Source organism: Panthera pardus, unplaced genomic scaffold, assembly GCF_024362965.1.
Source record: "Panthera pardus isolate Hobbes unplaced genomic scaffold, ASM2436296v1 HiC_scaffold_8, whole genome shotgun sequence".
NCBI lineage: Eukaryota > Metazoa > Chordata > Mammalia > Carnivora > Felidae > Panthera > Panthera pardus.
Window position 1 is genome coordinate 131,391,362 of NW_026527013.1, and position 9,360 is coordinate 131,400,721.

A 9,360-nucleotide genomic window follows, 5' to 3' on the forward strand; every position below is an offset into this window, starting at 1 on the left:
GGCAGTTCCCTAGCATAGAACCAAGAATGGTGAGATATGGTAAGCCTTCATAGTCTTTGTAACATGCTTCCTGGAAAAAAAAAAGAATCTTCTCTCTCTTGTGCAGTGTGATGAACAACTTAAAATCATACTGTTTGTAAGCTCTCTGATTTAGAATTCATGCCTATAAATCGCCTTTAATATGTAAATGTCTTGAAGAATCATTTGTAGAACATTCAGTTTAGCGGGTATGTTTATATCCACTTAGAATAATACTCTGAGTTAGGTTGAGTTTATTTCCATCCTGCAGAGAAAAAAACAAAACAAAACAAAACCACAAACAAATACACACACACACACACACACACACACACACACAAAGTATGGAAAGATTTTTCAGCCATCCTAACATGGATATTAATTAAATAATAGTGAGACCTCCATTCTTCCAGTCATTCACTTTATCTCTATAGAAGATCTCTCTCTCTCTCTCTCTCTCTCTCTCTCTCTCTCTCTTTAAATATGTTTTATTGTCAAGTTAGCTAACGTACAGTGTACACAGTGTGCTCTTGGTTTCGGGGGTAGATTTCTGTGATTCATCATTTACATACAACACCCAGTGCTCATCCCAACAAGTGCCCTCCTCTTTTAATATAGGCGCGCTGTTAGATACTGATAACACATAGATGAAACCTGTAATTCCTGACTATAAAATGATTATATAGTCATAATTTTAGTCTGATAGAAAATCAGAAGCTAAAGTAAATAATGAGTACAATAAAATAATGCTATAATGTGGGTGTGGACATAATACAGCAAAAGCACAGGCAAAGGAAAACCTAATTGTATTGAGAAGTATTAGGAGAGACATCCTTGAAAAAGTATACAGAACCCTTGAATAACCCCTGAAAGAAGGAGTAGTCTTGCTAGTCACTTATCAGGGGCTAAGGATTGGATGGAGAGCAGAGTTTTTAAGTTGTGTGAAATGGCATGTCCAAAATCTGAGAAGATACGGAAGTTTGAAACATTAGGGGAACTTCCAGTATTTCTGGACTCATGGAGCAGAAATTTGAGTGCAGAGATGGAAGAAAAGGAGGCTGGAGATTGGAATAGGCCCAGTAGTCAAAGATTTTCCAAGGTTTAGGCTTCTACCTTAGAAAGTAGGTGGCCATTGAAAAGTTTAAGATAAATCAGAGGATTTGATTGGCATTTCAAAAATATAACTGTATTTTCACTGTGGTAGATATAACCATATGGGGCAAGATTTACTCATTCCTTGTATATTCTCTGAGCAGTGTTAGAGAATGGGCACTGTGTGAAGCCCTAGGAGTGTAAGAATAACACACTCCAGTGGAGTGAGGTGCACAAAAACCAAGCAAATATATACCCTTTAGAAATTAGAAACTCAATGAAAGAAAGGGCTGTAGCTGGAATGGTCAGGGAAGGACACTCTTAGAACTTTCATTGCTGTAAACAACATATTATGTGTGGCAAGCCTCACAAGTAATTATAGCAACTAGATTGTCGTGGCACTTGAGTTGAGAGTGCTGAGGAACTCTCAGGTAGTATTCAATCTGGAATTTGTTCTGTTACATCCCAATCTGGAAGATTTATAAAAACCTTTTCACCGCAGGTGTACCCAGAAAAAATATTTTCATAGTAAGTATTTTTCAAGACTTGAGTTGAAAAATAGTCACACTTTTGAAGGTTATTTCATTGGTATGAATCTTCAAATAGGAATAGAAGTACTTGAGGTCTTTATTTAAAGATTTAATTTTGAGCAGTTACAAAGGTGTGGAAAGATACCGCACTGAAGTTAGAGTTGGAGGCCTGATACAACTGAATAATAAGATCTGAACTGGCAGAGATGACAATGAGCCATGGACTGGGGTGCTATACTAAAAGTGGGCCAGGGCGTAGTGTAGAAACAGCTGTCACAGAGAAATCTCCAACATGGAGCAGACATTTTATAAGCTTCTCTGGTCAGTGGTGGGGGATATGTGATTCAGAACAGAATCATGGCCTATTATTTTTTATTTTACTGTGTGTGTGTGTGTGTGTGTGTGTGTTGTTTCTTCTCTAACAACTGTATTTTATATGTGTGATTTTTAAAATTTTATTATGTCTATCTATATGCATTTAAGATATATAGTATAAAAATTACAAAATATAGATTTTAGTGTGTAGATTCTGTTTTTCATAACTAAAAAATTTTAAATGATATTCCAAGTAATCTTTTACCAACTTACCTGGATGGGTTAGATTCTGTAGCAATTGTATATACAAGGTGGGCAATACCTGATGATATATGAGCAAGGCCTGTTCCCGTATGGCATGTTGGCAAGTAGTTAATATTTGTTAAATTAAAGGCATGTTTATGTCCTTTGGAAACTGTCATATAATAGTGACTAAGAGTGTTGTCTCAGCTCTCAGATGGCTTGGATTCCAATCCTGAATACGCCATTTGTTAGCTTGAACTTTAGGAATGTTACCACCTAGTCTTGCTTTCAGTTCCTTTACATTTAGAATGGGGAGTGAAATGCTACCTATATATAGGCAGGTTTTAAGAATTCATTGAGACAATTCACAATCTCTGCCACATGTTAATTGCTCAATGTTTTAACTTCTGATTATTTAGCAAAAATATGTGCAGAGTTTCAGTAAAGAAAAGTTATTTACTGTATAAAATCAAAAGTAAAGTCAGGAAAAAATGGGCTCATTTTGCTCTGAATAAAGTAACAATTTCGCGTTCAGTTACAAAGTCATCTTGTGGTGAAAATGAGGAGGAAAAAACCTCTAACTTTTATCCAGTTCAAGAAGTCTAATTCAAAAGCTTTCAGGGGCACCTGGGTGGCTCAGTTGATTAAGTGTGGGAACTCTTGATTTCAGCTCAGGTCATTATCTCATGGTCCTGAGATCAAGTCCCTCTGTCCTGCTCTGTGCTGGGTGTGGAGCCTGCTTGAGATTCCTTCTCCTTTTGCTCCTCCCCTGCTCACTCTTACTAAAAAAGGGGGTGCAGGATTTAAAAAAAAAGCTTTAGGTAATCCAGGTTCAGCAATGTGGATATATAGATAACACAGTATTCATATGGTATTCATTTTTAATGGGTTTATCTAGTTGACACATTGCTAGTTTTTATTAGCATTATCATTTGGATGGTCATGAATATGTTGGTTGAAGACTAAAATCTCTTAGCATGATTTTACTTAAGTGATTTCAAGAAATGTTCCAAAAGTCAAAGTTCATATTTATAAACTAAAATGCAAATAAAAGGGAATAAACAATAATATAGTAAATGAACTTTTGTTTAGTAATGTGTTCCCATTAGAATTATTGTCTTATTTGAGGAGAATAGTGGTGAAGAAAAAAAGAATAAACCTATATAAAAATTTTCCTTGTTTTTTTTAAATAATTTAGAAATGATGTCAGAATACAAAACTGATGACCACTATTTTACTTCACTCCTAGATATGTTTGAAATGTATCTGAAAAAAAAAAAGAAAGAACTGTATCTGAATATTTAGGAACACAAAGAAATCTTGCTATTTCCAGGTCTAAAATGTTTGGCCACGTCAAGTAAAAATACCCTGTAATGAAATTAACTTTATTTTTTAAAAGTTATTTGTACTTCTGTATGTCTTTAGAATATTTTAAACACCTTGAGAGTAGTGACTATGTCTTACTCATTTTGTATTTCCTTAATGGTAAGGCACATCAAAGACTGTTCAACTATCATAATGTTCATGACAATTTCACTTATACCAAATTTTACTCCAAACATAATGTGTTCTAATTGATTCTAATGTGAGTAGTTATAAAAATATCTTCATTTAGAATTTCACTAAGAAATAGATTTTTCTGTCATACTAGGGCTTACTAGGAAGATGAAAGTATAGGATATTTTTAGCCTGTACTGACAGGGTTTCCAATCTGATATTTATTGATCTTTTGTAGATATTCTAGCTATTAGAAAGGTTGAAAAAATATATTTCAAAGACCTGTAGTACAAATGAAAAAGAAAAGAAACAACTGAAATTAGTTTTTCACAGCTATAAAATAATGAAAGCCAAATTTTGTTTGAAACAAGGTATATGTTCTTTATTTTGAAAATAGTAAAGTTGAACAGATAGGCATTTAAAAATGATCTTCATGTGCAGTCTGTATTTTGAATAAGAATTGGTGTTGACGTTGAGTTTGGGGAAAAAAATCTTTGAATGAGTTATGAACATTTACAGTTAATATTTTGATTGTATTGTGTGCTTTAGATACAGATGTATAGAATGTAATTATTTTGGCATTATTTCAAACAGAATACTTGAACTCTTTTAAAGTGTTATATTTTTCTCTTTAATGTCAGTAATAACTTAATTTTCCATTGAAAACAACATCACTAATGTTAGACCAGAATCCCTAACAGAAAAGCTAAACACTGTTAGTACTATGAGTTTGATCTAACCCTTTAATCCTCAGATATCCCTTTAAAAAAAAAGAAAAAATTCCCAGGAGCAAACACTTCATTAAAACATCATGACTTATGCACTCCTTTTCCTCAACATCTTTCTCTTGGCAATGGAGAATAGATTTTTTACTGAATTTTGACTAAGTGGGCATAAAAATGAATCTAATGCTTTGCCATTTTTGTTTTATTTGGAAAATGTTAAGAATTCAAAGTTTTATAATACATTCTAAGTGGCTTTAATATCTGGAGAGTAAAAGCCTTCAAGAGTGTTCCTAACATCCTACTTATACTTTCGCTAGGAAATGTTTGACTATATATGCAACTTTAAAAAAAAAAAATATTTATTTATTTTGAGAGAGAAAGAGAGCATAAGCAGGGGAGAGGCAGAGAGAGAGAGAATCTCAAGCAGGCTCCACATGTCAGCACAGAGCCGGATGTGGGGCTCAAACCCATGAACTGTGAGATCATGACCTAAGCAAAAACCAAGAGTTGGACGCTTAACCCACTGAGCCACCCAGGTGCCCTGACTCTATATGCAACTTTTAAAACTGATATTTTGTCAACCACTGAATTCTAACTAACATTGTTTATCATTGGCAAATATTTCAATATTGTCTTTTCTGTGAAAAATGTTAGTGTCATGTGGAAAGACAATTACATCCTTCAGCCCTACCAGACTCAGTCCTTATATTTCTTCTGGGATCATTTCTGTCTCTCTTAATTTACTTATGGAAGTGGATGTAGCAACTAACACTACAATATAATTGTATATCTTGCTGCCATAAGAGGATTTTATTTTTAAGAAGACATCATTTTCTGCTTCAGGATAGAAGTAGATATTTTTTAGTGTCATGTTTGTCCTAAACCCAGCTGTGCTACCGAGGTATCTGGTTTTCATTATTTTTGATGAGGAGAGCACTGTTCCTAAACTCAAATAAAGAAAGACATGTGAGTATGTTTGGTTGACGTTACAATTCAACACTTAAGCTTATTATTAGCTATGACTTTCTACATCCTGGAGTCCACATACTTTGCCATTTCTGAAATCTGAACTCAGGTACACAGGACAGTTCTTTAAACAGAGACACAAAAAATTATTATTCCAAAGTTATTATTTTAACCGAATGCAATTGGAACTCAGCAATTTTGAAATGTGTCATTTTCCCCCAAAGGAACTTCTGGGAACAGTGCCCAAATAAACTTTTATCTTCTGAAACAAAACTTGAAGTTTAGCAAAGATGTATTTCTTACCACACATACATATCATTATATGAAAAAATTAAAGACATCACATCATCCCTAGTGTCCAGATTAGTTGAGTTAGTATTCAATTTTAAATGAGAAAAGAAAATTTTGTTAAATTGAGAGTCTCCCCCCAAAGAGAGTATTCCATTGCTAAGGGAAATATGTCACTAGAAGATAAATAGAGTTTATTTCAGAGATATTTGTGATCATTGTTTCTTAACCTTACCAAAAATATCTTGATGTTTATCTAAATTTAGATAAGAAAAGATAAAAATAATGGTTTAAAAAGTAGTTTACTTATTTCGTTTATAAGGAACATTGTGTGTGCATCTGATTTATATCTATTTGTCTTTGCTCTTATTAATCTTTGTATCAGTCAATACACCCTTGAGAATTTTTTAATAATCCCATATAACCAATGTGAGTAACTTCTATATCTTTAAGTATAAATATCTTTGGTCATATGTGATCTGTGAACTCATAGGTATTAATATCATTAAAATGAATCATTTGGAAACTTAACATTTGTGTATGAATTCCAAGGAAAGCTCAATTTACACTAATTCCGCTGCATGAAGACAATTGAAATGTCTTATATCTAAAGTCCAGCATTTATATTCTTTCTGGTTATTACTGAGTCATTAGGGACAAAGCATTGACAAAGGTCCTAATGAAATTGGATTATGTTGTTATGGATTCAGTGATTTAAAACATAATTTGCACAATTTTCACTCTATACCAACATAAATTAAAATTCTTAAGTACTACCTCCATCTTGGTATCCCTCTGCTCAGAAGAATTTTGCTAACCTCCAAAATTCTATAGTGAAATTATTGCCTTTTGATATAGGAGGAGCTTATTTTACTGTATGCCTACCTGTATTTTCTATTTAAGCTTTGAGCACATTCATATGTAAATTCTCACAAGTAGTCATATTTATTTATTTGTTAACTTCTGAAATTCAGTCTTTTCATTTCTAGCTCCCCAATTAATCATCCTTGGTGAATCAGGTGTAGAGGCTAGAAATTCAGAACCATGGATAGTTTTGTGTTGTTGAAGTCATTGGCTTCCTTTGATAGAGAGTCAGCCTTGCCTGACCTATGTATCCACCACTGATGAATCTACTGGCTCTCTGGAGCACAATGTCTGGTTCCTCCACCATCACCACTATGAAGAAAATGGTTCAACAGTTCTAACTGGTAGCCTAGTCAGGCTCAACCACGTGAAGGTTTCCTAGGCAGCTACAGATTTGAAACAATTCTGTCTGCAGAATGCTCAACATGACCCCCTGCTGACTGGAGTATCTTCAAGTATAAATTTCTTCAGACTCCAGAATGTCTGTTCATTTTTGTATGAATCTTTGGATGGTTTTCTAAACCACTTTTCATGAACCAGTGAATATTCAAAAGAGGACTAAATTTGAAGCCTGTACAAAAGCTTATCCCTATAACACATGCTATACTATACAAACTTCTACTTTTATCAGTCCTTAACATCTACTTTAAATTTTCATAAATTTCTATTTCACAGGGGTAATTCTTTTATACACACTGGCAGCAGCATTCAATAAAGTACTGAGTGTAAAAAGATAGAGTCAGCCTTGATAACCCTGCTTTTTTGAAAAAATTTTTATTGCAGTATAATTAACACACAATGTTATATTAGTTTCAAGTAGATAATATAGTGACTATGATTCAGCAATTCTATGCATTGCTTACTGCTAATCAAGATAAGAGTCTTAATCCCCTTTATCTATTTCACCCATCCCCCACCCCCATGCCCCTGGCAACCACCAGATTGTTTTGTTTTTAAGAGTCTGTTTTTTGCTTGTTTGTTTCTTTGTTTAGTTTCTTAAATTCCACATGAGTGAAATCATATGGTATTTGTCTTTCTCTGTTTGACTTATTTCAGTTAGCATCATATCTTCTAGGTCCATCCATGTTCTTATAAATGAGAGCTCTCAGTCAGAATTTTTGTGGATCCTCAAACATCCAGTTTACGTTCTTGACTTTACCTTGAGTTTAACCCACGAATGTCAAGGAAAGCCTATTCTCTTAGGTGTTTGCACTCCAAGTCATGTTGGCAGTGAAGTATGTCTTTTACATACATAATGTCTTTATCTGCATTACAGTCTCTAAGGTTTTTGACAGAGATCTATAGTTTATAAAGCCTTATTAACTTATTGGCAGAGTCCAACTATATGTGTGTGTGTTGGACATAACTGGATCCACTTTTCATGTTTCAAGATGAATAATTTGCCTAGTTTTTCTTCAGTTTCCAGTTTATATTTACATTTAACCTGGCTGCATCTATTTTTGTAGTCAATTCTGCTTGACTAAACTACTCTTTATATTTTTCCTTCTTCCTGATTTATCTCTTCTTCTTTTTTTCTGTATTGTTTACTTTATCCCCTTTACTGGGACATGGATTCAACATGGTATCCACTTATTTTCTCTTTTTCCAATCAGTCTCTCAATTATCACAAATTAGCATTTGGAAATAGGTTTTTTTAATTAAAATTTTTTTTTAGGGAGAGAGAGAGTGTAAGCGGGGGGGGGGGGGAGTGACAAAGGGAGAAAGAGAGAGAGAGAGAGAGAGAGAGAGAGAGAGAGAGAGAGAATTTTAAGCAAGCTCCGCACTCACCGTGGATCCTGATATGGGGCTCCATCCCACAACCCCAGGATCATGACCTGAGCCAAAACCAAGAGTCAGATGCTTAACTGATTGAGCCACCCAGGTGCCCCAAGAAATAGGTTTTGACAATGAAAATTATCATGGTCTTCTTGTAGTCCAAGTTGTATAAAAAAATAAGCATTTAAAAATTTATACATTTTAAGCTACTTTTACATTAGCAATACGAGGGATGTTAAAGAAATATGCTACATGACTTACTGTTGAGTAATACGCAAACTAATCAGAAATATAAGAAAGCAGGCACATTCATTTAGAAAAACAACATAAAGCAGAATAAGGACCAAATACTATGAAGAAATGGCTCCTGGGTAGGTTTTTGTTGACATGGAAATTTTTAGTTCTCTTGCTGAAATTTCTAATGTATGCCTTCACTTGCATGGAATTGATTGAATTAACATTTAATTAACATTCAGGCTTTAAAACCAAAGCTTCTATGTAAGATTTCATTAGTGAAAAAGAAAGAGTACAACTCTGCTTTCCTCATCATCCCCAGACTTCTATCCCCCTACTCCTTGATCCTAGGCCAATAGGGCTCCTCAAGGTCAGGCCTTTTGGTCATGTAAATCCAACAAATAGGAACACTATGTAGGCAGAGGTTTAGTTCTTTTTAGGCTGTTATGAGATGTTTACCCTATGGACAATGAGTTGATTGAAGTGTGAACAGGTCTTCCTTGGAGAGTCAGGGTCTTTTGTATAGGATCCTTCTATGTAGGATCCTTCTATCTATAATACTTGCAACCAATTTGGATGGGGATTTCTATTAGAGGGATTATGTAGCATAAATATAATTTCAAACTTTCCACCTTTCCCTTCTCCATGTTTTTTTTAATGGGATATTTCTGTTACATTGTTAACCCACTATTGGGCATGAATCTGGATAGGTAGGTCTCTGAACACATTACTCCGGCAAGACATTACAAGATAGCTGATGGTTCATTTTTATTATCACTGGTCAGTTTATGCTTGTAGCTAACACATCTTCT

The 9,360-nt window shown here is 34.2% G+C and overlaps 1 pseudogene; it reads left to right on the forward strand.

The window, feature by feature from the left end:
• Positions 1 to 6,825: 6,825 nt before the first annotated feature.
• LOC109248403 (guanine nucleotide-binding protein G(I)/G(S)/G(O) subunit gamma-5-like) lies at positions 6,826 to 7,444 on the forward strand (annotated as a pseudogene).
• Positions 7,445 to 9,360: the final 1,916 nt, after the last annotated feature.